This window comes from Camelina sativa, chromosome 16 (assembly GCF_030686135.1).
Source record: "Camelina sativa cultivar CO46 ecotype springtype chromosome 16, ASM3068613v1".
NCBI classification, from domain to species: domain Eukaryota; kingdom Viridiplantae; phylum Streptophyta; class Magnoliopsida; order Brassicales; family Brassicaceae; genus Camelina; species Camelina sativa.
In genome coordinates this window covers 10,215,122-10,240,681 of record NC_141895.1, presented here as the reverse complement: position 1 = coordinate 10,240,681, position 25,560 = coordinate 10,215,122, and the positions used below count along the sequence as shown (strand labels likewise).

Below are 25,560 nucleotides of genomic sequence, written 5' to 3'. Positions count from 1 at the left end.
AACGAAACACACTTTCAACCACTTTGTAAACTTGCGGATTTCCATTTTGCTCCACAATGTTTCTTCCTTCAAGTCTTGTAAAGCACCAATCAAATCATTAACCTCCGTTTTTGTCATAATTCCTAGTTTTGGTAATGCATCTTGAACTTCTTCATACACAGCATCCTCCACCCACTTAAACAAGTGACTCTGTTGTAAAAACAAACACCATTACTTACCATTGCATAAATAATCAACATTGAATTTCTTAGTGACTGCTTACATCTCTTTTATTTGTCCACGAGCTTGGATCCCTTTTTGTTATACACCTGAAGAATGGTCGACCATGATTCTCTTCAGTTCTTGATGTAAAGATCATTACACCGGCTCCACAAACACACTTCGATGGCACTCCACGGTCGAAGAAGCTACCACCGATGTCTCTGAGCTAGAACTCATCTCGTCAACTCGAAGAAGAAGAGAGAAATCGAAGAAGAGAGATAAATCGAATAAGAGAGATAAATTGAACAATCGGGATAATTGAAGTTGGGGGAAATGAGAAATTAGGGTTTGTCAATTGGGGGAAATGAGAAATCGATTCCCAATTTAGGGGTTTTAGAGATATAGAACCTGCGTCGTTTTGTTATAAACGGAAATCGTTAACGGATAATCAACCTCGTTTAATTGCCCCGTTTGACCACTTAACGTGGTGCCTCAAATGGCTAAGTCAACGAAAGTTTAGGATTTATTTTGAAGTTAACATATAGTTAGTGTTTTATTTCTCCAAACACAGATTTCGTGATTAAAATCAACGAAAACATAAACTTGGGGATTTTAATGACATTTTTCCCAATATATAATCAACGAGCCAATCTAGATTTATCTTTCTCACAAAATAGACCATCTTCTTATTCTTTTCTTCTTTCTCTATCCTCAACTTGCCTTTTTACAAAACCTCTGATCTCTTCTCGTAATCTTCTTCTTCCTCAACCTCTTCTTTAAGTGGGGCGATAGTCGTGGATGATTCTTTTAATCATTATTGTTCTAAAGCTCATCAGACGCAGGTAAAAGCTGATAACAATTTTCAAATTTTCATTCTTCTTACAAAAATCAGTGCCTTGATAGTTCTTTTTTTAATAGATGAGTGATAAAGAAAGATCAACGGATATTTGTTATTTGTTTGTTTATATTTGGGTCAACCTCAAAAACTCAATGTATTTATATGTATAAGACAGTTCATATTGGACGAATCTTAGATGTTGAGAAGTTTGATTAATACTGTAGATAAAATACAATAGAAAGTTAAAAAAAATTGTACAATCGCTTATTTTTTGCTTATATTTTGCTTATATTTTGTTTAAATTTTGCTTATATTTTGATTAAATTAAGCATTACTGAATTTTAATTTCCTTGAAAGAGAGAATGAAATTCATTGTTTTAGAATTTCAGGAAATTTCTCATCTAATAGAAGATTTGGAGACCAGAATTTGGGGTTGACTTGAGATGCTAGAGGAGGAGATGATGGTGTTTAAGATACATCTTGCTTCGTTTCTGTTGAGAATCATATATATATATATATATATATATATTTGAAGGGCTAGTAACTTTGGCTTACAAATATAATTTGTTGGGGGAGGAGAGTGCATGTGTTATCTTCTTTATATCTCTTAATTAGCTCATTATTTTTGTCCATTCATATTATCAAGAACTGAAAAGCAACAATTAAGAAAGTTAACCTTTTATATATAAAATCACATACTACAAGAACTTATAACTTAAAAGCTTAAGTTGCCAATTACTTATGAATATAGGTAGTCGTGGCCTCAGAGGTACAGCAACAACGTGGAGGATTTCCGATACAAGATTCATTCTTGTAACCCTTTTTCAAACTACAGTCATGGGAACATGCATGATCATCCAATAAACCTCCACATTTGAAAATGCATGGACCAGATCCTCCCACTGCACATATATACAATTCCACATTAATAATATAATTCTATACATATATTAATATTGCTTTTGAAGTGATCAAGGGTAATTGGAAAGTAACCAAATGAAACAAACGTGACCCATTTTTTAAAATAATAATAATATAATTAAATACCTCATAATCCCCTATATATTAATAGAGAAACACTTTTGAAAAAATACTGATGAGTCGTCGCAAGAGAGTTCGAAGCACATTTTAGCAACTAAACCCTATTATCTATGCCATTACATTTTTAAATACAAATTTATTAAACAAATTCAACTATTTGTAGTCATTTAATTTGAAACTATATTATACTTCTTTAAAAAACAAAAATTAATTTCTTTTAAAATTTAATAATTATTCATGTTTTATTAAAATAAATTTCATACAAGTTTTTTCACCGCGTTAAAATTATTATTTACTTTCAAATATTTCACGTGTGAAACATATTTCTATATAAAAATAAACGTAAATTTGAACAAAACAATATAAAGAATTATTTACATATTTATTTTACAAAAACAAATATCAAATCCTACATAATAATTTTATTTGAATTGATTTATCCACACTATGTGTGGGTTGTTACCTAGTATTTAATTATAACCCAAACAATAAACCAACAACAAATCAACATGCACAATGGAAGACAAACCAAACCAATTCCAATTTAATATAAATACCATATCAACTATAACCAATTACAAACCAGCAACCTAGCATATTTCTAACAAGGTTCCAACAACAAAATAACATAACCAATAATACAACTGAGACCCTAGATCATCCTCCTCCTTATCGCCATGATTTCACGCTACACATTACCTTAACAAGCTGATTCTAACAACAAATATAACCAGGAGAGACTCCCCTCGCTTCTAACTAGGTTCCAACAACAAAATAACATAACCAATAATACAACTGAGACCCTAGATCATCCTCCTCCTCATCGCCATGATTTCACGCTACACATTACCTTAACAAGCTGATTCTAACAATAAATATAACCACGAGAGACTCCCCTCGCTTTAGAAACAGTGCAAAAACGTCCTACAACAAGCCACACAACCAAAAACGACTTTAAAGCAAAACTGGACATAAACATAAGAAAAGAACAGTCAGACGAAACCCTAAACTAAAACCCAACCATTAACTATCAAATCCCTCCGGTGAAAAGCTAGCTCTAGACGTCAGGAATCTTCCCACAAAATTTCAGCACGATCAGATCTCATGTAAAACCGAAATCGATCCCGAAACACCCGCTGGTATCAATCTGCGGCTGAGAAGAAACGTCCCACGAAACTGCCGATATATCCTAGAATATTAACTCAAATTCACTTATGTAAAAAGGAGAGTGTACGAAAATCTCTTAGCTACAACTCTACCAAAAATCAATACCTTTCGAAACGATTTGAGCAGTCGGATCCTCCTTCTCCCAAACCCTGACGATTTTGTTCCTTCTCCTTCTTGCTAACACAAAGCTTTGTTGATCTATTTCTCCTTTTCATTCACACCAAATCGACCAAGGCTCTCTGTTTCTCTTTTTTTCTGTGACTCCCAACGTCGACACTCCATCAAAACCAAGGAGGCCACAATTTAAAACAAAGTCGGCTTTTGGTTTAATCTAATTAAACTAAGATTTAATTAAACTGATAATTAAACCGAAATTAATTAAAATCCACTCATTTGATTTATTCAACATAACCCAAAATATAATTCCGGAACACAAATGTTACAATTCTTCCCCACCAACAAGGATTCGTCCTCGAATCCCGCAACATCGTCCATCCACCAAGGACCTCCGTGCAACTGTCACCACGGTCCGCAAATCCACCGACTTGACTGAACAACGTCAGCCAAGGTTTCTCCATGCAACTGTCGCAACTGTCCGCACACCCCTGTGACCAACGGTCCACATAACCCTGACCCCACTAGTCAGCACAACCCAAAACACGAGATCACTCCCGACCTCCAAGGTCTACATCCAGTCACTATGCTCATAACCACGTTCTAGACATTGTTTGCTCTCTCATTCATACATTCTCAGGTTGCAACTCTCGAACTGCACCACCAGCACTCTCATACCGTCGTCTTCGAGCGATACCGTCTCACTCTCGGATCGTCACTCTCGAGATCTCGGTACCAGGGGAGCTACTCATCCCCTCTGGAGAACTACTCATCCCCTCTGGGAAACTAATCATCCCCTAGGAGAACTAATCATCTCCTCTGCCGCTCTCAAGGTTGCAACCCGTCAAGCCCGCAGTGCACCATGGGAACTGATAATCCACTTAGGAGAACTAATCATCTCTCCGGGAGAACTAATCATCTCCTCATGAGAAAAAAGTCCTAACGTGTTTAAGGATCTCCCCATTGGAACTACCTCTCGTGGTTCGCTTAAAACATCACAATGTCCTACCAACCACCATATTCCCTCTCTGGAATATCACCACCATCACGACCACTCTTCAGGCCAACAACAAACATCCCTGCCATCAAGGCTGTTTATCCACCCACCTCCCAAAATAGGTAATTTTTAACTATTCATAAAACTTCCCATTTTTAGAATCCGCATATTATCCTTTCACCGTGACATCACCAATAAAAAAATACATGAGACCTGATCATCTCATCTATGACCACTCTTCAGGTCAACCTTTAAACATTCCCGCAACTCCAGCATTTCACATCCTCTTTCCAAAAATAGACAAGTCCTAACTATTCATAGAACTTTCTATTTTTAAAAACTTTCTATTTATGGAAACTTTCTATTTATAGAATTTCCGACCTATTTTCTTTTCCACCTAACACACAAGTCCCTAAACAAAAATCCAAAATTAATCTCCATCTTAACTTTTTGGGAATCCATTTACAACACATCCACTTTCACAAATCACCGCCAACAGTATTCTCGATACCGGCGTGATCCCCCACCTTCCAACAACTTGTCAATAGCCAACTGCACCTTCGGCACAGAAGCTAAAAACACTACACAACTAACAACACACAAACAATTTACCGTGGCATCTCATTGAAGGCTCGAAGAGGATGATACTAGAACTCCATACCACATGCAAACTGACTAACTACTCATAATCAATTCTATCAATAACATCATGCATCAAACAACAGGAAAATTATTCCCCCAATTAAATTCCTAAACCGCTCTAAACCATCCACTTAACCATCCTAAACCGTAAGAGCTCTGATACCAAACTGAAACAAGTCGACCCATTTTTTAATAATAATAATATAATTAAATACCCCATTATATTTAATGATAACCCAAACAATAAACCAACAACAAATAAACATGCACAGCGGAAGACAAACCAAACAACCTCCAATTTAATATAAATACCATATCAACTATAACCAATTAAAAACCAGCAACCTAGCATACTTCTAACAAGGTTCCAACAACAAAATAACATAACCAATAATACAACCTAGACCCTAGATCATCCTCCTCCTCATCGCCATGATTCCACGCTACACATTACCTTAACAAGCTGATTCTAACAACAAATATAACCAGGAGAGACTCTCCTCACTTCTGAAACAGTGCAAAAATGTCCTACAACAAGCCACACAACCAAAAACGACTATAAAGTAAAACTGGACAGAAACGTAAGAAAGGAACAGTCTCAAATACGAAACCCTAAAATAAAACCCAACCGTTAACTATCAAATCCCTCCCCTGAAACGCTAGCCCTAGACGTCAGGGCGCTTCCCACAAAATTTCAGCACGATCAGATCTCAGGTGAAACCGCAATCGATCCCAAAACATCTGCTGGTCTCAATCTGCGACTGAGAAGAAACGCTCCACGAAACTGCCGATATCTCCTAGAATATTAACTCAAATTTACATATGTAAAAAGGAGAGTGTACGAAAAATATCTTAGCTACAACTCTACCAAAAATCAATACCTTTCGAAACGATTTGAGCAGTCGGATCCTCCTTCTCCCAAACCCTGACGATTCTGTTATTTCTCCTTCTTTCTAAGACAAAGCTTTGTTGATCTCTTTCTCCTTCTTATTCACACCAAATCGACCAAGGCCCTCTGTCTCTCTCTTTTTCTGTGACTCCCAACGTCGACACTCCATCAAAACCAAGGAGGCGACACTTTAAAACAAAGTCTAGGGTTTTTGGTTTAATCTAATTAAACCAAGATTTAATAAACGGATAATTAAAGAGAAATTAATTAAAATGCACTCATTTAGTTTATTCAACACAACCCAAAATACAATTCCGGAAGACGGATGTTACAGCAAAAAAAAAAAAAAATCTATTAAAAGAAAGAACATACGTGGTATCGCTAAAATGTTGTAAGAAGAAAACGAAATTGTCAAAGACTATTACAAGTAAAACAGTTATAGAGCTTTTTGTGATACCCATTATATATACCAAGAAATTTGTGTTCTATGGTTTCTTAGTTTTTTTTTGTGAAGGGTTGTTTATCTACTTTTCTACTTTATTTTTATTTAATTGGATCTATATATATATATATATATATATGATTAAAGAGATATTTTCATTTATTTTTATTATCTTTTCAAAATGGACAGAATCTCAAAACTACTGTAACTGAATATATCAAAAGTTAAAGTTGGAATTCATATTTGATTAATGTGGAGTTTGACTAAAATTGATTATGTATCATGTATTGATTATATATTTGATTATTTTAATTAAATTTAACTAGATCATAAATGTGAGCATATTACAAGTACAGATATTTAGACAATTTTTATATAAATGGATCTTTACGCAATATAATCGATTTTAAAAAATAATAATCTAAAATATTATTTTGTAATCTTAAAGTTTAAACTTTGCAAAACTTATTTTACCAATATTTTTAATGTTGTCAAATTTGATCAGTTTATGATTTTATAAATGTGTAAGAGAAATAATATGTTCATTCCAATGCATAAAATATAATAATTTGAAAATGATGTATTATATAAATCAATTAATCACTTGAGGGGGAGATTTTAGCTACTTCGTCAAAATAAGTTCTGACAAATTTAGATCAAAATAATAACGATTATTTGAACATGTAATCAAGGCCCACATTTTAAATGTAGAGTAAGGCCCATAATATAAATGAAATATCTGATTATTTTAATTAATCAGATAATAATATGATTATTATCTGATTATGTTTTTATATGATTTAATTTCAGTACTAATAAGAACCCTATTTTCTTTGGTATCAATATTAATAAGATTTTTATCTACTCCTTACAAAAAAATAAAAAGATTTTATCATATTATTAAAGTTATTAAATCAGATGTATTATTCAAGTTTTATGATTTATTGTTGTGGAGGAAATATTTGTTCAGTTTCTACTTTTTTCTAATTGAATATAGATTACCGCCCGTTGTGCGGTTTAAAGTTTTGTAAATTAAATTAAATTTTACAAAAATATATTAAAATTTGTTGTACGTTATTTATAAGTTTTATGTTTGCTATAATATACATATTTTTGTCTATTTACAAATCATTTATGTATGTTACCATTCAAACGTATTTTTTACACCTAAATATATTGTATATTACGAATATATTCTTTACCACTGTAATACCCCTCCCCGGGGCCTAAAATTTATGCGGAATGGCCTAGGGATGGCTATCATGCAAGAATCGATCAAGACATTGGGGAAGTAATTTTTGGAGCTGAGCCAAAGTATTTAAGGACGAATACAAAGCTTTTGGTCGAAGAAAATTTGGAAACGAACGGAGGAATTAGATTTTGGTATGGTGGTACAGTCTCTGGCCGAAGGTCATACGCGTCCATCTGCGTACCGTCCGCGTCCGCCAGTGTACCGTACGACCGCGTCCGTTAGCTGCTAGGCAGATTGCTAAAATGGACGGTCAGGATTGATCGGAAGTCATGCTTATCCATTAGGAAGGATAGGGTTGTGGATAAGCTCAACCGTCCCTATCCGCCATGTGTTGCCGCCCGGAAGAAGATTAGTGTCCGCACATGTGTCGCGCTCCGGTGATGCCTATCCGCCACCTCATGCTTCCACCACCGAGCTTGGGTACCTATATAAACCCCCTCCCCCTTTCATTTGTTTCTTCACACCAAAACCAAATTAGAAAAGCCTTAGTGGCCGAGAGTGTGAGCGATAGTCCGGGGGAAGTCCGAGGGAGTTAGGTCGAGAGTCTAGGAGTCTTAGTCGCTAGGCTAAGGTAAGTTTCCGAAGCGCGTAGGGTAGTACGCGATATGGTTTATTTATTTAATTAGTTAATTATTTATTTAATTAATTATTTAATTATTTATTTATTTATTTATTAGTTTAGAGTGAGGTTAGGATTTTAGACTTAGAATAATAGGGGGTATTATTCTTGGGTTATTTGCTTGTGTTATTGCATGGTTTGATTGCTTGCATTGTGTGATTTCTTGCATTGTTGTTATACTACTTGTGTGATTGTTGGTAGATATAGTGTCGTGATGGTATAGCCGTGATGTTGGACGGTTAGTCACATTGTCGTTATGCTGTCCGATGGCTATATTATTGATTGTATGCTTGCATTATTGTTATGTTGCTTGATTGTTTGGTAGATGTAGCATCGTGATGGTATAGCCGTGATGCTGGACAGTTAGTCGCATTACTGTTATGCTGTCCGAATTTTATATTTGCTTGTCTGGATGTTAGTTAGTATCATTTAGATTGCATTAGGCGAATCATGAGGATCCCGCCGTCTGCTGTGCGTTGCGTGTAACTCTGTAACGTTATAGCTTACGAAGGTTCGGAGCGGGTCATGCCCGGCCGGACGCTACATGACGATGTAGTATGAAGGAATGTATATCCTCTGTAGAATTTGTGTCTAAGGGTGGAGGCATTGCCTTGGGATATCATGGATTCGATAGAGGCCCAACTTAGGAGATAAGTGTTGCATGTTTAATTATCTTGTTTGCGTATACTCGTTGTAGTATACTTGTTTGTTGTTTGCATTGCTTGCTGCGTGTTGATTGTTATCTTGGGTTTTGGGGTTGGGGAATACTAATAGTAGAGATCCCGGTCTTGTTGAGTAATAATAGATTACTCAGGATGCTACCCAATTTGTTTTACATGTAACCTTAGTGGGGAGACCTTAGGGGTTCAAAGGACGTTAGGCCAACCGGTATAGATTTCCTTGCCTTTGTAAAGTAATAGTTTTTCTTTATATTATGTATTACTCGATTTAACATTATCAATAAAGCGATGTTTTTTTTTTCTAATACCTCATGTCTCCCAATGATATTTATTAGCTAGTCCGGACAAATCACAACTTGCGGTTCACGGTACGGGTTGCAAAGCCTTAGGCCATGATTCGTGAGGAACGGGCATCTGCGGTTGGACGGCTTGGGCGATCGGATGCATTCCGGGACCCTCGGTCGGCCAGCTGCGGGCGTCCTATACGTGATGCTCTCGGTCTGTTCTTGGCCTAGAACGGGTCGGGGGTGTTACAAGAGTGGTATTAGAGCATGGTTCAACATACTCACGGGACGCACATTTTTCAAATGTTTTATCGAGTAAATGAGTCGCAAAGGGAAATTAGGAAACCGGTACGTCCTTGGGTAGTTAGGTATATAGGATAAGATGGGTTAGGTTTTACCCTTGGATGTTGGATGCAGGTGTCTTGCCCAAGGGCTAAGAGATGACAATTTTTGGGAACAAATTCGTTCTTTCCCCATTAGTTGTTCATCACCGAGGCAATTGGCAAGACATAAAGAGAAGCTAAGCGAGAAGATTAAACCCTAGGATTAGATTATCCCTTAGGATTAGATTACGCAAACCTTCATGGCCTGAAAAGGTTCCGCGACAGGTAAGTATGGGTTCTAACTAATCTTTTGATTGTTTGGTTATGTGAGAATTGCTTGCTTGCTTGTTTGTTTTGTTTGCTTAGTGTAAGAGTAGGAACATTTGGGAATTGGTAACCCCAAGTGTGTGTGCTAGTTTAAGAGGTCGTTTTATTTGTGGGTAGTCTGGGTAGGTAGAATGTTAGGATCGTAATTTGAATCAGAACCTTAGAGGTTAGGAAACCCTATTTGGTTAGGAAACCACCCTTGAGGCGTGTGGAAGGGAGGCGCGTGGAAATGGGTAGGTAGTCAAGCGACACAAGAAGGAAGACTGGAGACTTGTCTAAGGGGAGGAGCCAAGACTGAAGAAGCCGATCAGCAAAAAATCTAAAGGAGTTGCAAGAAGATCATGATGGAAGACCCCAGAAGAAACCTGATGGGACGGTTAACTTTCGACGGGCTACCGGACGGACAGTTTTGGTAAGTGGTCGACAACAAGTGGTGGAGGAACCGGATGTGAGAATGGTACGAGGATACGGGTGACCGAGCCAGACGTGTGGATGGGTTGAGTGAACGCGTGGAACTTGTGTGGTCACGGTTCTACGAGATCATCACTGTTGGTTGCGGTAATGTCCCATGAGGATGTGGGATTTATCTCACCCAATACTGTAGCCATTAGTTCTCATCCCTTACTAGACGCTGCTTAGGTACCGTTACCAAACGAGCCGCTATGTGTTCGCCGAACTTTACTTGCACCTGAAGTATTGGACGACGGATCGATGATTCTAAGCCTTAGAATTCAAAGACAAATTCTTTTAAGGGGGGGAGAATGTAATACCCCTCCCCGGGGACTAAAATTTATGCGGAATGGCCTAGGGAGGCTATCATGCAAGAACCGATCAAGACATTGGGGAAGTAATTTTTGGAGCTGAGCCAAAGTATTTAAGGACGAATACAAAGCTTTTGGTCAAAGAAAATTTGGAAACGAACGGAGGAATTAGATTTTGGTATGGTGGTACAGTCTCTAGCCGAAGGCCGTACGCGTCCGTCCGCGTACCATCCGCGTCCGCCAGTGTACCGTACGTCCGCGTCCGTTAGCTGCTAGGAAGGTTGCTAAAATGGACGGCCAGGATTGATCGGAAGTCATGCTTATCCATTAGGGAAGGATAGGGTTGTGGATAAGCTCAACCGTCCCTATACGCCATGTGTCGCCGCCCGGAGGAAGATTAGTGTCCGCACATGTGTCGCGCTCCGGTGATGCCTATCCGCCACGTCATGCTTCCACCACCGACCTTGGGTACCTATATAAACCCCCTCCCCCTTTCATTTGTTTCTTCATACCAAAACCAAACTAGAAAAGCCTTAGTGGCCGAGAGTGTGAGCGATAGTCCGGGGAAAGTCCGAGGGAGTTAGGTCGAGAGTCTAGGAGTCTTAGTCGCTAGGCTAAGGTAAGTTTCTGAAGCGCGTAGGGTAGTACGCGATAGGGTTTATTTATTTAATTAGTTAATTATTTATTTAATAAATTAACTAGTTATTTATTTATTTATTTATTAGTTTAGAGTGAGGTTAGGATTTTAGACTTAGAATAATAGGGGGTATTATTTTTGGGTTATTTGCTTGCTTTATTGCATGGTTTGATTTCTTGCATTGTGTGATTTCTTGCATTGTTATTATACTGCTTGTGTGATTGTTCGTAGATATAGTGTCATGATGGTATAGCGGTGATGCTGGACGGTTAGTCGCATTGCCGTTATGCTGTCTGATGGCTATATTATTGATTGTATGCTTGCATTATTGTTATGTTGCTTGATTGTTTGGTAGATGTAGCATTGTGATGGTATAGCCGTGATGCTGGACAGTTAGTCGCATTACCGTTATGCTGTCCGACTGTTATATTATTGCTTGCCTGCATGTTAGTTAGTATCATTTTGAATGCATTAGGCGAATCATGAGGATCCCGCCGTCTGCTGTGCGTTGCGTGTAACTCCGTAACGTTATGGCTTACGAAGGTTCGGAGCGGGTCATGCCCGGTCGGACGCTACATGACGATGTAGTATGAAGGAATGTATATCCTCTATAGACTTTGTGTCTAGGGGTGGAGGCATTGTCTTGGGATATTATGGATTCGATAGGGGCCCAACTTAGGAGATAAGTGTTGCATGTTTAATTATCTTGTTTGCGTATACTCGTTGTAGTATACCTGTTTGTTGTTTGCATTGTTTGCTGCGTGTTGATTGTTATTTTGGGTTTTGGGGTTGGGGAATACTAATAGTAGAGATCCCGGTCTTTCTGAGTAATAATAGATTACTCAGGATGCTACCCAATTTGATTAACCTTAGTGGGGAGACCTTAGGGGTTCAAAGGACGTTAGGTCAACCGGTGTAGATTTCCTTGCCTTTGTAAAGTCATGGTTTTCATTTATATTATGTATTACTCGATTTAACATTATCAATAAAGCGTTGTTTTTTTCTAAAACCTCGTGTCTCCCGATGATATTTATTAGTCTAGTCCGGACTAATCACAACTCGCAATTCGCGGTACGGGTTGAAAAGCCTTAGGCCATGATTCACGAGGAACGGGCATCTGTGTTTGGACGGCTTGGGCGATCGGATGCGTTCCGGGAACCTCGGTCGGCCGGCTGCGGGCGTCCTATATGTGATGCTCTCGGTCTGTTCTTGGCCTAGAACGGGTCGGGGGTGTTACAACCACCATCTAGAAAATGTCTGTATGAACACATTAAGCCAATTATTATATGTCTTTTTACTTTCACTTTTGCATAGTATTTTTAATTACTAAATTAGTGGCTCAAAAAACATTTCGAATAAAAAATATATTACACAGTATACTAATCAATGATGTATCATCACAATAGTGTATAACCAACCATGGAGAGAACCTCGGCTCTGCCCTCCTCCCTATGAAGAGAACCTTGCGTCCAAACTCCTCCACCATGAAGAGAACCTTGGCTCTACCTTCCTCCCACGCGAAGATAACCTTGCGTCCAACCTCCTCCACTTTCCTTCCTCGGGAAGATAACCTTGTGTCCAACCTCCTCCACCATAGAGAGAACCTCAGATCTGTCTCCTCATGTGTGGAGAGAATATGTTCACGTCTTTTACCTATTTCAAAATGGCTTGCTTCGACAACCAATGAAACTAAAAACCCTTTTCAAACGTCGCAAAATCTTTGATAGTAACTAATGTTAAAATTTCCAATATATTTGTGGAAGTGTTTTTCACACCATGATGTAGCATTTGTCTCTGGAACGCCCCGGCTGCCACCTTTCTTAGTAAGCCCATGTCCACAGGCCCACCTTTTTTAGTGGGCCCCACGTCTATTCCTGCCCCATCCATATCCGACGGCTGGTCTTTTAATATATGTTTTTCTAATCTATCTATCTATATTTATTGTTAGCTTCTGTTCGATTAGCCTATTTTATCTAACCACTAGGTTGATGAGCTTCTACTCCTTATCTCACTTTGGGATTGAATGAATGGTAACAATTATGTTTACACAAAAGAGGTCTATGACAAACCAATCAAGGTTGAAAAATATAATTTGACATAAATATAGAAATAATATAAAATTATAATCAAGATAATATATGGATCCCAAATAATTCAAAGGTGAAAAGATAAATTAAATAAAAAAACTGAAAATTCTAAATTAATTTAAAAATACAGTATTAGAAAAAGAAGACGCATATATTAATCTTTTTTTTGGGCCAACATATTAATCTTACATATTCCAAATGGAAAAAGGCGAAAGTAGGAGAAAATTTTGGTTTTGTAAGAAAAAATTATCTTTCCATTAAAAAAGTTTTACTAATAGAACAAAGTTGAAAGCAATATTTTTGAATAAATTATTATGTTAGATGGAAAATATGAGACGATCTATGTTTATATAGAAGTGAGTATATACAAAATTTAGAATTAATAATTAAGTGTATATTTTCCTTAATCCTATTTCTATTTTTTAATAGAATTAATAACTTAAAATTAAAAATAAGTGTTATAATTTCAAATTTTGTTAAATATCTTATTATATAAAGTTTGATGTCAAAATTACTAATTAACAAGATCTTGACACGTGTCAATTATATCATTCAGATGTTGACACATGTCAATTCTAAAATTATTAAATTTTTAGAAAATAAAAATGTAAAAATTTAAAACCTACCATAAAAAAAAAGATCATTATAAGAAAATTATATATATATATATATATATATATATCAAAAAAATGAATTTAATTTCAAGTTGCTAATTTTAAAAGAAAAATGATTACTTTTTATATAAGATAAAAAAAATATGATTGTGAAAATTATACAACTAACTACTGTTTCTAGAAAAATGTAAATACTTACCTTTACATAAAGAAAGATTAAAATAATTTAAAATAAAAATTAATCGTTTCATATTTTTTTCACGAATCAAATAATTTATTTAAAACGACTGCTATTGTAACATATAAGATATGAGTATGTAAGATTAACGTATGCATTATTATAACTATAAAAATGTTAAAGTCAAGAGACATACAATAGATTATTTAATATGTTCATAAAGACAATTTGTTGGTAGTAGTAAAGAATAATGAGTATATATTAACAGTAAAATATATTTGTGTGTACAAATACACTTCAAGTGGTAATGTAAATTTTGTAAATGGATATACATTAGTGTATTATAGCAAAAAAACAACTATTTTCTATAACTAAAAGTTTATCTCTTTACTTTTATACATTGTTTTTACTTACGAAAATAATTATATAAATATATATTCTTTGTTAAATTTAATTTAATTTTAATAAATTTGAACTCATCTACAACTATTTTCTTAACTAAAAGTGTATAGGTTTACTTTTTTTCATGCAAACAATAAATAAAAAGAAAATTCCTTGGTTAGTTGCCCAAGCTGGAGGGAAGGGATTTACAAAAGAAACTTCAGAGATAAGAGAACGCGAAACATGGACAAGACAATTCACCTTCGTATTTGACGCACGCGGGAACCAAGAGATGGAGAATAGTTGGAAGGATTCCAGCAAGTTGAACTCATCGAGCACGTTGAAGAAGGACGGCCAATCTTTAGGGGACTGAACCATAGTGAGTAACTCAGCACAATCAGTCTCGAAATGTTGATAAGCGATCCCTGCAGCACGTATCCGCTCCATGGCCCAGTACAACGCTTCTAACTCTGAATGCAGGGGGATGGGCTCCTTCTTAGAGACTTGGCCCCCAACAACAAGGTTCGCTTTTCACCAACGCGACACCACCAGTCCAATCCTGAATGCAAATTGGTTGCTTTCAAAGAACCATCAATCTGACAACAAGGTGAAGAAATCTGGACATCCGAAGACAGAGATGGAGCTAACATGACCGCCATAAAAGAGAGCGCCTCTTCACAAGCTAACTTATCGCTCCAGAAAACAAAATCCAAATTCGAGTATACTGACTCATATGGAAAACCCTCTGACGAGACAGGAGTGGGAGATAAATCCCAAACTTCACAAGAGCGAGGGCGGCTAAACTTCACAGAATCACACTTTTTACACCAAATACCACATTAGACACTTCGGTGTATCTATTGACTTTTATAGATAGTTTTTACTTACTAAAAATATTTATTTTAAATTCTTTGTTAAATTTAATTTTATTTTAAAAACTCTAAACCCGCACATCGGGCGGCTCCCAATCTAGTATATATATATATATATATATCCTTATAATTATTTTTTTTAAATTAATTTTTGTAAGTTTTTGATAATTATCTTTTTACATTATTAATATTGTTTAACACCAAATATTTAGTTTTTTTGTTGTAATCTCAAATCCCTCCTATTAAATATTAACTTTTACATATGTCAAAATATAAGATTAATATAAACTTGACACATGTCAAAATCTTATTAATGGCTAACTTTCAAAACCCAGCTTTATATAATAAGATATAAATTTTTGTCGGTGTCAAATACACCAAAAATTATTCTACACGAGGATCGAGTCATGCCTCACAATAAACTTCGTGCATTCATTACCGTATGCCACTGAACTACAAAAGCAATAGAAAAATAAACAGTTTATATGTTCATATGGTGCAAGCCATGTTTTAAAAATCGCTAGGCACTAGTTAGGCGGTCGGGATAGACCAAGCGCCTAGAGAGAAAATCAAAGATTAAACAGAGATTACTCGGAGACTAGTTTTAGGGTTATTTTATTAAAATAAAAATATATAGTACTAAATATATGTATAATTCTATTTACGATAAAAAAGAAACATCAAATAAAATATAAAACTCTAGTATGTCTATAAAATTATGATAAACACATAAAAACATAATTTTAAAATAAAAATTTGACGATTTTCATTAGAATTTTGTACATTAGTTATTATAAAACATGACAAACTCTTAATTTAAATGTCTAAATAACAAAAAAAAAAATTATATTTAGCTCTAAAAATAATCCGTATACAAAAAATTAAGCAGAAAGTAATTAGTTTAGCCGGTTATAATCAAAATAGACAAACATAATTAGATGATCGATACTTAGCGGGAATTAGTCATTAATCGAGGCGGAAAGGGTGGATCTAGCGATTTTACGGGGTGTGATCGGTGCTAGGCCGGGATTTTTAAAACAGGGTGCAAGTACATCATCACCCATGCTCAATGTGGATCCACCCCTGCATAAAAATTGAAATTAACACAACTATTTGTAAAGAAATAACTATTAGAACAAAAAATTGTGATGGAAAAACACAAACAAAATATGGTGAAAAAACACAACTATTATATACAACTTTGTAAAAGGACATAGCCACAAAAGATATTTTACAGCTTGTGAAAAATAAAATCAAGTTTTTTACCAAAGGTTATGGTGAAAATACACAACATAAAAGACATTTTTCAGATTGTTATTATTACACAAATATATTTTTTTCGATTTCACATTGAATTATAATTTTTAATTTAGACGGTGAGAAGTTTTATTTTGATCAAATAAGGTTTCTAGAATGGATTAACACGATCATGTTAATGATCTCTTTGTCTAGTGATGGTTTTTTTTTTTCTTTTTTTTTTCTAAAACTATCAGTTTCATCTTTTCTCATTTTTTCTAATATAATCTGATGTCTGAGCTCTAAATCACCTTTCTCTGTTTTCTTCAATTCCACAAACACTCAACACACGCCTCATCCTCTTTCGCTTTTTTTTGTTCACACATCCAGGATTTAACCTATTAGAAATTATAGACCCAAGTTGGTTTCCTCCTCTGATACCAAATAAAGAACGCATAAAGTAAACAACACATAGAGTTTGTTAACGGGGTTTGGATTTCCTACATCCCCGGGACCAAGTCCAGAACAAATCCACTAGAACAAGATTACAATTACAATCATAATTGTATATGATATCGAACACTAGTGGGGCGACGCCACACACCTTGTGTGCATCTCTCTAGAATACCCTAAGGCGCACACCTCTTCATGAAACACTCTCTTGGTATTTATAACAATTTCTCAACACTAGAGTTGACAACTTTCCTATTCTAAACCGGTAAACTAACATATTTAGATAACTCCTAAATATAATTAATCATAATTCCATAACTCGGTAGGATTAGTTTAGCTTGCTGCTCAAGCTATCTTCAAGCTTATACCAACATTCTCCCTCTTAAGCTTGAATCATTTTCTTCCAAATCTCTCATGCCAATGAGATCCCCCATTTCTTTAAACTCATTTCTTCCGAGCGCTTTAGTCAAGATATCTACCTTACCCTCACTTGCCCATACGCATTCTCCACACATTCACTTATATCTCTGCAAAAATCTTCATCGCCTTTATTCTCCCATGTTTATATCAAACAAGGTTAACCTTCTGAACCATCTTTAATACCCAAAAACATCAGATTCATTCCACAGAGACATAATCAAGAGAGACTTTACCTTAGTCTTTCTAGTCTTTGTGACTGCAGTGGACACATCTTAGATTGATCCCAATCAGCTTCTCATAGAGTAATTTTTCATAGGATTTTCTTCTCTAATAAGCTTGATATCTCCTTACAAATTTCCTTTGAAAACTTGTAACATCCGCGAACCGAAATCCCGGTTTGGGGATGTGCATCAGTCGATGTTGGAATAATGGTTATTGGATGATTGGATATTTATTGATATTGTTATTTCCGCGTTGAATGTGTTTGTGGTTAGGTGGCTAGTGGGTATGGGACCACTAGCTGAAGTTATTTATTATTATTATTATTCTATTTATAATTAATTATTTAAAAAACAAAAAAAAAACGGGTCAAGTCGTTTCAGTTTGGTATCAGAGCTCTTACGGTTCTAGGTTTGGGTTCACTAGATTTCTGTTGTGATGTTTGGGATTGCATATCTTGATTGATTATGTGAGTTAGTCAATTGTGTGTGGCATGGAGTCCTAGAACATCCTCTTCGAGCCTACAATGTGATTCCACGGTGAGTTTATGTTTCTGTGTTATGATAGTTGTGTGCTTAGCCTTCTGTTCATGGTAGTGCAGATGGTTAGAGAGGATGCTGTTGCTGGTCGTGGTCGTGGTCATGGACATGGAAGTGGTTGTGGACATGGACGTGGTCGTGGACACGGACGTGGTCGTGGTAGGGGCAGAGTCCCAGAGGTTAGTGAGGCTGCGGACCAGAGTGTGACAGCAGAGGGTGTTGGCGAGTCGCAGGGTGTCCAGGGGGATTCCATGAGTGTGGCCGGAGGGGGCGGTGTTGATGCTCCAGTAGCCAGTGATGTTAGGGCCCCAGGTAAGGGAGTCCTAGTGGGTGGAGTCCCGGGTGTCAAGCTTGCGGGTTTGCTGGCACAGTTGATAGCGCGGTTGCCGCCAGTGGCACCGGCTCAGGTAGGGCCACCAGTGGTGGCAGGGGAGCGGCAGCCAGTGGCTACGGATGTGGGGGTCCATTCTCGCTATATCAGCATGCTGACAGAGATGGGCCGTATTGGTACTGAGTGGTTTTCGGGAGGCACAGATCCTACCGCTGCGGATGCGTGGAAGACGAGTGTGGAACGTAACTTCCATACTCTGAGATGTCCTGAGGATTTTTGGATGGACATTGGGCTCCACCATTTGACTGGTGATGCTCAGTTGTGGTGGAGTTCTGTGGCAGTCAGGAGAGTGTAGAGGGAGATGTCTTGGGCTGACTTCGTCTTGGAGTTCAACCGCAAGTATTTCCCTAGAGAGGCACTGGATAGGTTGGAGGTGCAGTTCCTTCAGCTAGCTCAGGGGACTCGGTAAGTGCGAGAGCTTGACTTGGAGTTCAGTCGACTTCTGAGGTATGGGGGTCGAGATATGGAGTCTGAGAAGGCTCAGATTATGAGGTTTTTGAGGGCCCTACGTGTTGATTTGAGGGTTCACTGTAGAGGGAGGAGTTATGCTTCGCGTGCGGAGCTGGTTGAGACTGCAGCAGAAATAGAGGAGGATATCCGGGCACAATCAGTGGCGGCTAGCCCAGCAGGGAGGTTCTAGCAAGGGCGGCAAGCCTGCGCAGGGAACCAAGATGAGGTGGGAGGCTACGCAGACGTGGAGTGGTGCGATTTGCTTCAAGTGTGGGAGAAAGGATCACAAGATTGCTAGCTGTCCCAAGAGGAGTGCTCCGTCGACAGCGGCTCGTGTATGCTATCATTGTAGGGAGCCAGGGCACATTAGGCCCTTGTGTACTAAGTTATAGCCGGTAGCAGTGGCAGCTTTGCAGCAGGTGCAGCCGGGAGGGCAGCCGGTGGCACGGATTGAGCTGGCGCCACGAGTGTACACAACTGTAGAGATTGGTGGAACCATTGCCCAGGCAATTACAGGTATAATTTCTGGTACTCTATTTTTGTGAATTCTTAGTAAGTTCAGATTTTCTTTTGTCCTGTGATAAAGTGTTAGGTTTTCAACACATGAGGTTTATGTAGGGACCTTGTTGGTGGGCAGGTTTAAGTCCCACGTTATGTTTGACTCTGGAGCTACTCATAGCTTCATTACCCTGGAGTGTGCGGAGAGTGCGGGTATTATGGGAGATCCCAGGGAGCGTGCGGGAGTTGTCAGAGTTGCTGGAGGCAAGTTTCTGAGAGTTATTGGTCGAGCGAGGGGTATTGATATTCAGATCGTGGGAGAGTTTTGGCTTGCGGATTTGCTTATCAGCCTAGTGGAGCTGTATGACGTTATCCTGGGGATGGACTGGTTGCATCAGCATATGGTTCATTTGGATTGTCATCGGGGTAGAGTGGAGTTTGAGCGCTCAAGAGGGAAGTTGGTTTTTCAGGGGATTAGCCCGACTTCGGGGAGTCTCGTTATCTCGGCCAATCAGGCTGGGAAGATGATCGAGAAAGGCCGTGAGGCTTATCTGGTTACCATATCTATGCCAGAGTCAGTAGGTAAGTCTACGGTTAGCGGTATTCAGGTTGTGGAGGAGTTTGAGGATGTGTTCCAGTCATTGCAGGGATTACCACTTTCTCGGTCTCATCCTATTACGATTGAACTGGAACCAGGGACGACACTGCTATCCAAGGCTCCTTACAGGATGACTCCAGCAGAGATGGCAGAGCTGAAGAAGCAGCTAGAGGATTTGTTAAGCAAGGGATTCATCCATCCTAGTGTATCACCGTGGGAAGCGCCGATGTTATTCGTTAAGAAGAAGGATGGGAGTTTCCGCTTGTGTACTGATTACAGGGGTCTCAACCGGGTCACTGTGAAGAACAAGTACTCTCTTCCGAGGATCGATGAGTAGTTGGATCAGTTGAGAGGTGCTACTTGGTTCTCCAAGATAGATCTGACGTCGGGTTATCATCAGATCCCGATAGATGAGGCAGATGTGAGGAAGACTGCTTTCAGGACGAGGTATGGGCATTAAGAGTTTGTGGTGATGCCATTTGGGTTGACTAACGCGCCAGCAGCGTTTATGAGATTGATGAACAGCGTGTTTCAGGAGTTTCTGGACGTGTCTGTTATTATTTTCATCGACGACATCCTGGTTTATTCTAAGAGTCCTGAAGAGCATGCAGTACATTTGAGGGCAGTTTTGGAGAAGCTGCGGGAGCAGAAGTTGTTTGCTAAGCTGAGCAAGTGTAGTTTCTAGCAGCGGGAGATGAGTTTTCTGGGTCATATTGTGTCTGCAGATGGGGTTTCTGTAGATCCGGAGAAGATTCAGGCTATCAGGGATTGGCCTAGACCGCAGAATACCACGGAGATCAGGAGTTTTCTGGGGTTTGGCAGGTTACTACACGAGGTTTGTGCAGGGGTTTGCGAGCAGAGCACGTCCTATGACTAAGTTGACAAGGAAGGATGTTCCTTTTGTCTGGTCACAGGAGTGTGAGGAAGGCTTTGCAAGCCTGAAGGAGATGTTGACTACCGCTCTAGTGTTGGCTTTGCCTGATCAGGGAGAACCCTATGTGGTTTATACAGATGCATCCAGAGTTAGTCTGGGGTGTGTGTTGATGCAGCATGGAAAGGTGATTGCCTATGCTTCGCGGCAGTTGTAGATGCATGAGGACAACTATCCTACTCATGACTTGGAGATGGGTGTTGTAGTTTTTTCCCTGAAGATTTGGAGATCTTATCTTTATGGTGCAAAGGTACAGGTGTTTACAGATCATAAGAGCTTGAAGTATATGTTCACTCAGCCCGAGCTGAACTTGAGGCAGAGGCGGTGGATGGAGGTTGTGGCGGATTATGATCTGGAGATAGCCTATCATCCTGGTAAGGCTAACTTGGTTGCAGATGCTTTCAGTTGGAAGCGGGCGGCTTCGACTCAGGAGCAGGATATGGAGTCTCTGGTAGGGGAGATCAGTGCGTTGAGCTTGTGTGCGGTTTCTCAAGAGCCATTGGGTTTGGTTGCAGCTGATAGAGCAGATTTGTTGAGCAGAGTGCGGTTGGCTCAGGAGAAGGATTTGGGGCTGGTGAATGCCTCAAAGGATGTTGATTCAGAGTGTCAGGTTTCGGCTAATGGTACTATTCTGGTGCATGGGCGGATTTGTGTGCCTAAGGATGAGGAGTTGAGGCAGGAGATCCTGAGAGAGGCTCATGCGAGCATGTTCTCTATTCATCCAGGAGCGACTAAGAAGTACCGTGATCTCAAGAGGTACTATCACTGGGTCGGGATGAATAAGGACATGGCTACTTGGGTTGCGAGGTGCGATGTGTGTCAGCTAGTGAAGGCTGAGCATCAGGTACCAGGTGGATTACTGAAGAGTCTTCCTATTCCAGAGTGGAAGTGGGATATGATTACTATGGACTTCGTTGTAGGTTTGCCAGTGTCCAGGACGTTTGATGCTATTTGGGTCATTGTGGACCGGTTGACTAAGTCGGCACATTTTCTGGCCATTAAGAAGACTAATGGAGCAGCGGTCTTGGCTAAGAAGTATGTGAAGGAGATAGTCAGGTTGCATGGGGTGCCAGCGAACATTGTGTCTAATAGGGATTCCAAGTTCACTTCGGTGTTCTGGAGGATATTTCAGGCAGAGATGGGCACTAAGGTGCATATGAGTACCTCGGAGAAGATTCGGGTTCTCAAGCTGAACATGAAGGAAGTTTAGGATCGGCAGAGGAGTTATGCCGATAGGAGGAGGAGAGATCTTGAGTTTCAGGTTGGAGATAGAGTGTACCTTAAGATGGCCATGTTGCGGGGTCCGAACAAGTCATTGACTGAGACTAAGTTGAGTCTGATATATATGGGTCCGTTCAGAGTGATTGAGCGAGTTGGACCAGTGGCATATAGACTGGAGCTACCTGAGGTTATGCGAGCTTTCCATAAGGTTTTCCATGTGTCTATGTTGCGGAAGTGTCTCCGTGAGGACGATCAGTTGTTGGCTATGATTCCTGAGGATCTTCAGCCTAACATGACTTTGGAGGCGAGACCAGTGAGGCTTCTCGAGAGGAGGATCAAGGAACTTCGGAAGAAGAAGATTCCATTGGTACTGTGATGGTGTTGAGGAGCAGACTTGGGAGCCGGAGGCGAGGATGAAGGCAAAGTTCAAGAAGTGGTTCGAGAAGCAGGTCGCGACTTGAACTTGTCTAGCCTGGTCCCAGTTGTAGTCCGTGGCTGGAGCGGAAATGGAGTATTCCAGCCCATCTCTCTTGTTTACTTGGTCGCTTAGGGTGGTTGGTTGTGCGACTAAGTAACAAGATGAGGTGGTGCTCGGGGTACATAATTCCTGTGAGGCGGTGGTTTGGGGGAAAGTTCCTGAAATAGAAGTTTCTATAAGTGGAAAGTTTCCAGAAGTGGAATGTCTAAAAATGGAAAGCCGTGTGTGGCCTTTGTGGCGGGCTGTTTAGCCATTGTGTGGCCTTTGTGGCGGGCTGTTTAGCCATGTGTGGCCTTTGTTGTGGGCTTTTTAGCCATTGTGTGGCCTTTGTGGCGGGCTGTTTAGACATTGTGTGGCCTTTGTGGCGGGCTGTTTAGCCATTGTGTAGCCTTTGTGGCGGGCTGTTTAGCCAATTATGTGGCCTTTGTGGCGGGCTGTTTAGCCAGAGTGCCTGTTTAGGCAGTCCTTCGGGACAGATGGTCTTTGTGACGGTCCTTCGGGACAGATGGTCTTTGTGACGGTCCTTCGGGACGAGTGGCCTTGGTGGCAGTCCTGTTTAGGACATTTGTTTGGCTTTGGTGGCTGTTCTGTTTAGGACATTGTTTGGCCTTTGTGGCGGCCCGTGGGGCAGTGAGATGATCCTTGTATGGTCATGAGGTATTCCAGTGAGGGGATATGTGGTTGGTAGGACATTGTGTTGTCTTACGCGAGCCACGGGAAGAAAACCTGGATAGGGATAGGACTCAGACGTGTTCAGAATTGTTCGCTCGCGACTCTTGGGCGACTTTGGTTCTCCTAGTATCGTCATATTCTAAGACTTTGTGACTTGAGAGTATGATTGGTAAATCGACTTCGGATGACGATCCGGGGGCGCGCTGTAGGGTGGCAACCCGAGAGACGAGTATTGGACTTCTTTATATATTATGGCATGCGGGCTTAGGCCCGATGAGGAGTCAATATTATGGCATGCAGGCTTCGGCCTGATGAGGAGCCAATAAACTCAAGGTTTAGGCCTATGAAAAAAAGGAAAGTCCAAAAGTCAAGAGCAAATAATGCCTGGAGCGTGAGTCTATCGCCTAGAGGTGACCTTTCGTAGACCGGTCGGAGGAGTGCGGACCGTGGAGACGGTTGCACGGGAGTCCTTGACTGATGGTTGTTCGAGATTTGAGGACGAATCTAAATTGGTGGGGGAGAATTGTAACATCCGCGAACCAAAATCCCGGTTTGGGGATGTGCATCGGTCGATGCTGGAGGAGCATCGGTCGATGCAGGTTCAGTTTTCTGCGTTTTGACTTAAGTTAAACGCTGCGTTTTGGGCAAAGGGAAAAGGAAAACCCTTAAGTCGTATGTTTGTCTCATTCGACGAGTTTTAGCCGTTTTCAGAGAGGAAAGAAGAGAGAAAAGAGTTCTAAGTGTTCTTGGTGAGTTTTGAGAGATTGGAGGCGTTTCTGTAGAGATCTGTAGCTGAGATCGTTGTAGGAGCTTCCTAGGAGCGTGTTCTTGTTTGTTTGTGGTTCAGAATCTTCTGTGGCAAAGGTAAGTGCATGACCATGGCTTATCTAAGCTGGAGATTCTCTGATCTGTTTGTTTATGTGTTGTTTGGCTTGTTAGAGCGTTGTTTAGGTTCGTGTGAGGCTTTCTTGTGGCTTGGGATCGAGTCTTGTGGTTGTAGGAACGAAGATCCAGCGAGAAGCTTCGGGGAAAAATGGTGCTCGGCATGTGCATTGGTCGATGTACTTTGGGTGTCGGTCAATGCAAGTGCGAGGACGGCACGGTTTAACCTAAGAGCATCGGACGATGCCATGTGGAGGTGTTGGTCGATGCAATTAGGGTTTCTGCGTGATGTCGAGCATGCGTCGGTCGATGCAATGGAAGCATCGGTCGATGCATATCATGTGTCGGTCGATGTTGTCCCCAGGTGGTGTCGGTCGATGCAGAGTCTGGTTTGTTTGTTGATTGTCGTTTGATGGTTAGAGTATCTCTATTGCTTGTGTGTATAGCCCAGTAGATGGGAGGATTGCCTTACTAAGTGTTTATAAAATACTCATGCATTGCAATTTGTTTTTGTGATGCAGGTAAAGGCAAAGTGTGATCGTGGAATCAAGGCAATGAAGAGAAGGATGTTCTACGGACTCGATTGGATGTTGACTGATTATGCTAGGTTGCTAGAGTTGGGTCTGTAGAATATTGCTAGGTTGCTGGTTCTATGTCTTTTGTTATTGATTATGGATTATGGGAATATATGGAATAATAGTTATTGGATGATTGGATATTTATTGATATTGTTATTTCCACGTTGAATGTGTTTGTGGTTAGGTGGTTAGTGGGTATGAGACCACTAGCTGAAGTTATTTATTATTATTATTATTCTATTTATTATTTATTATTTAAATAAAAAAAACGGGTCAGGTCGTTTCAAAACTTTATGATAATCACTGAGAAGAACCTCTTCTCCTTTTTCATCCAAAAGAAAGATCAAATACTCCAACCTTAATGATGCAGATCATGCTGTGAAGTTTTTTTTTTTGAACAGCTCTACTTTTCCTCTGTAATCTCATTTAATCTCTTCAACCACACAATCCTCTTGATGAACTTTGTAAATCACATATACCTGTTTACAAGACAGACAAGATTGTCTTCTCTTCTGAAATTATTCTCTCCAATCTAGCCAATATATTACTCCACAACTTCTTGTCTTGAGACAACTAAAATTCTGCCATTTTCATCATGTTTGATGCACAGCTCAATGGAGTAGCAATCCAACCCAGAAAATTATGAAA

The 25,560-nt window shown here is 39.4% G+C and overlaps 1 long non-coding RNA gene across 1 annotated transcript; it reads left to right on the top strand.

Moving 5' to 3' along the window:
• Positions 1 to 881: 881 nt before the first annotated feature.
• LOC147925411 (uncharacterized) lies at positions 882 to 1,760 on the top strand. The gene is made up of 2 exons (XR_015583758.1): positions 882 to 1,043; positions 1,429 to 1,760. It is a non-coding gene; the product is annotated as an uncharacterized LOC147925411 (long non-coding RNA).
• The last annotated feature ends 23,800 nt before the right edge of the window (positions 1,761 to 25,560 follow it).